A 4,114-nucleotide genomic window follows, 5' to 3' on the forward strand; every position below is an offset into this window, starting at 1 on the left:
TAGGGAAGCTACAAAGCCACAGAAATCTGGTTCTCCACATCAGCTCAAATCAAAGCTGCCTCTCTTACTCAGAACTCATCTGCTCGCTTCCTCAAGAGATGTATAGAGCAGAGAGATGGGGACCTTGCTTGTTTTCTACCAAACGGTACATTCTTTCCCTTCATTTTTAAATCTTCCTCTTTATGTTGTTGTTAGTTGCGAAGTCGTGTCCGACCCATCGCGACCCCATGGACAACGTTCCTCCAGGCCTTCCTGTCCTCTACCATCTTCTGGAGTCCATTTAAGCTCACGCCTCCTGCTTCAGTGACTCCATCCAGCCACCTCATTCTCTGTCATCCCCTTCTTCTATTGCCTTCAATCTTTCTGAATAGAATAGAATAGAATAGAATAGAATAGAATAGAATAGAATAGAATAGAATAGAATAGAATAGGATTTTTTGTTGTTGTTAATTGCGAAGTCGTGTCCGACCCATCGCGACCCCACGGACAACGTTCCTCCAGGCCTTCCTGTCCTCTACCATCTTCTGGAGTCCATTTAAGTTCACGCCTACTGCTTCTCTTACATTGCAACCCTGGGAATATAATAATTGATTTGCTGGGGCAGGCCAAAGGACATCCTGGCCAACTGTCTCCACGAGCAAGCAGGGAGCTGAATTCTGAGTCCTCACAAAGAGATTATTGAGAGGTGTGTTGAATTTATAGGTGGAGGCCCTGTTTAGCAATTGTGATTCTCATTGATTGAGCTCTTTACCTAGATTTGTTGTTGTTGTTAGTTGCGAAGGCGTGTCCGACCCATCGTGACCCCACAGACAACGTTCCTCCAGGCCTTCCTGTCCTCTGCCATCTTCTGGAGTCCATTTAAGCTCACGCCTCCTGCTTCAGGGACTCCATCCAGCCACCTCATTCTCTGTCGTCATCTTCTTCTCTTGCCCTCCATCTTTCTCAGCATTAGGCTCTTCTCCAGTGAGTCCTTCCTTCTCATTAGGTGGCCAAAGTACTTGAGTTTCAATTTCAGAATCTGGCCTTCTAAAGAGCAGACAGGGTTGATCTCCTCTAGGACTGACCGGTTTGATCCCCTTGCAGTCCAGGGGACTCGCAGGAGTCTTCTCCAGCACCATAGTTCAAAGGCCTCCATTCTTTGGCGCTCAGCCTTTCTTATATGGTCCAACTTTCACAGCCATACATTGCAACTGGGAAAACCATGGCCTTGACTATACGTACTTTGTTGGCAGGATGATGTCTCTGTTTTTTTCCTCTTTATACTCTTTGTAAAAGGATCAGGAGGACTCTAGCAGGGCCTGTTCCAACCCAAAGAGTCTGTGAAAAGGCAACCATTTTCCTGGGTTGCGACTTCCTAAATCTTCTTCCTTTGGCCCTCCTGTCCCACCTCTCTTGTGAGTGTTTTTGCGTTAAACCCAACGCTCAACCTTTATCATTGTAGGCTGGGGAGTCTCTTCTTCCTCTGCAAGGCTCAAGCTTCTCAGACCGTCTGCCAGCTCTTCCAAAGGCCCAATTCCAACACCCCCCCTCCGTTTGCTACCTGGGAGCTGTGGCATCCTCTGGAGCAGGGCTTTTCAACCAGTGGTACGGGTACCACCTGTGGTACATTGGCACCTGGCAGGTGGTACGCGAGCATCCTAGAAAAGTGGTAGCGGGGGAGGGGAATGAGCTGAACCGGTGGCAGCACTGCACAAGCCTGAGTGAGAGATGGCTGGAGCTGCAGGGCTGTCAGGGCTCAGTGGAAGCACCAGGATCAGTGCCAGGCTCCAAGTAGAGCTCGGCGCTGATCCTGGTGCTTCTGCTGAGCCCTGAAGAAGCACCAATCAACTGGAAAGCAGCACTGATCCTGGTGCTTCTGCTGAGCCCAGAAGAAGTGCCGATCAGCTAGAATGTTGCAGCATCTCCAGGGTCTTGTGATTTACATTCAGATGCTTGGCAACCGATTCATATTTATGACGGTCACAGTGTCCCAGGGTCACGTGAAGTGACCAAAACCTGCTGCAACCACCCAGCAGACGGGGGGAATAAAAACCAAACATCCCCCACCCCACTCCTACTGCCAATCCTCAACAAAAATGCTCAGAACAATGAAAACCTCGGACAGGAGGAAGAGCGCCGCCGGGTGGGCAGGCAGGTGTCTTGCTCAGCTGTGGCTTGGGGGGCACTTTTTTCAGTGCCATTGTAACTTCGAAGAGTCACTAAGTGAACTGTTGTAAGTCGACGACTACCTGTACTTTATCACTTTTTTCCTTTTTGGCGGGGTCAAGTTTTTGACACCTTGCTAGGCGACTGGCAGTACTTGGATGTTGCCATATCCTAAAAGTGGTACAATGGGTGAAAAGGTTGAAAAGCCCTGCTCTGGAGCCTCGCAGAATCAGTTGCAGCATTCTGCTCAATTGTTTGGTGGTGCAGCCAAAACCTTGCCAATTTCTACAAATATATGAATTTCCTGCAACGCTTTACAGCGGATGGCGGCATACTGGCTGTCATTTCCTCCTCTGCTAAATAGACATCTATTATTGTCAATTAAAGATGCTATTTTTAAGCTAGAGACACAGTCCGCTGTGAGACAGAGAAGAAAAATGGGGAGAATTAAATGGGATTGCTGGGGAGTTTTCTAACATACTCAGCATTCCTTCTGTAGCTCCTGAACATGGGTCCATTCTTCTGGAAGGCTCTCAGCAAGGCCATTATTGGTTTATTTATTGAACTTTTACTCAATTTCTAGGCCTCATCTGCTTGGTTAACCATCAACAATGTCACTGATCAAAAGTCCCCTCGCTCAAAATCATAGAGAATTACTCACCCATCAATTAAATCTAATGCAGTATCAAAATTGTACAAAAAAAGAAAACACGAAGGGGGAACATGATAGCAGAGTTCCAGTATCTCAGGGGCTGCCACAAAGAAGAGGGAGTCAAGCTATTCTCCAAAGCGCCTGAAGGCAGGACAAGAAGCAACGGGTGGAAACTAATCAAGGAGAGAAGCAACCTAGAACTAAGGAGAAACTTCCTGACAGTGAGAACAATTAACCAGTGGAACAACCTGCCTCCAGAAGCGGTGAATGCTCCAACACTGGAGGCTTTTAAGAAGAGACTGGACAGCCATTTGTCCGAAATGGTATAGGGTTTCCTGCCTGAGCAGGGGGTTGGACTAGATGACCTCCAAGGTCCCTTCCAACTACTATTACTACTACTACTTCTTCTTCTTCTTCTTCTTCTTCTTCTTCTTCTTCTTCTTCTTCTTCTTCTTCTTCTTCTTCTTCTTCTTCTTCTTCTTCTTCTTCTTCTTCTCCTTCTCCTTCTCCTTCTCCTTCTCCTTCTCCTTCTTCTTCATAAAAGCAGGCATCTTCCAGGTTCCAAGCCTGTTATCACTATCTGCCCTCCTTCTGTGTAAAGACTGGAGCGCCGTGATTTCCCTCTTCTCCTGTATGTTGTTGAGCAGCTGACTTCACAGTCCCACCAGGTGTATATACAAGATCTGGAGTTCTTCCTCCAGACCTTGAACTGGGGAGAAGGTGACCCTTCGGATAATCTGCTCTGGATCCAGGAAGGACCTTAAAAGGGGCAACAGCACCTTGAATCTCACCTGGAAGCCACCCATCAATCCACGCAGCTCTGGGACCTCTGGAGTGCATCGGGATGCACTGACCCCTCTCTGGGCTGCCACGTTTTGCACCGGCTGAAGCTCCTGCATGCTTCCCAGGGTCGGGAGCGCCTCGCACACGGAGGTGGCCCGGGAGGGGAAGGTGCAAGAGAGGTTCGGCGGAGATGGAGAGACAGAAGGCAGATCCGGGCCGGCTTTTGCCCTCCTCCCTGCTCTCCAGGGACACTAGAGCAGAGGTCCCCAACCTTGGCAACTTTAAGACTTGTGGACTTCAACTCCCAGAATTCCTCAGCCAGCTTTGCTGGCTGAGGAATTCTGGGAGTTGAAGTCCACAAGTCTTAAAGTTACCAAGGTTGGAGACCCCTGCTCTATAGCCACCTCCTATGCTGCCAGTTTAAGACAGGGGTCTCCAAACTTGGCAACTTTAAGGACTTTGTGAACTTTATCATCCAGAATTCCCCAGCCAGCCAAGCTAGCTAGGGAATTCTGGGAGTTGAAGTCCACAAGT

The sequence above is a fragment of the Protobothrops mucrosquamatus genome, unplaced genomic scaffold (assembly GCF_001527695.2).
Source record: "Protobothrops mucrosquamatus isolate PMUCROS unplaced genomic scaffold, P.Mucros_1.0 scaffold1524, whole genome shotgun sequence".
Classification (NCBI taxonomy): domain Eukaryota; kingdom Metazoa; phylum Chordata; class Lepidosauria; order Squamata; family Viperidae; genus Protobothrops; species Protobothrops mucrosquamatus.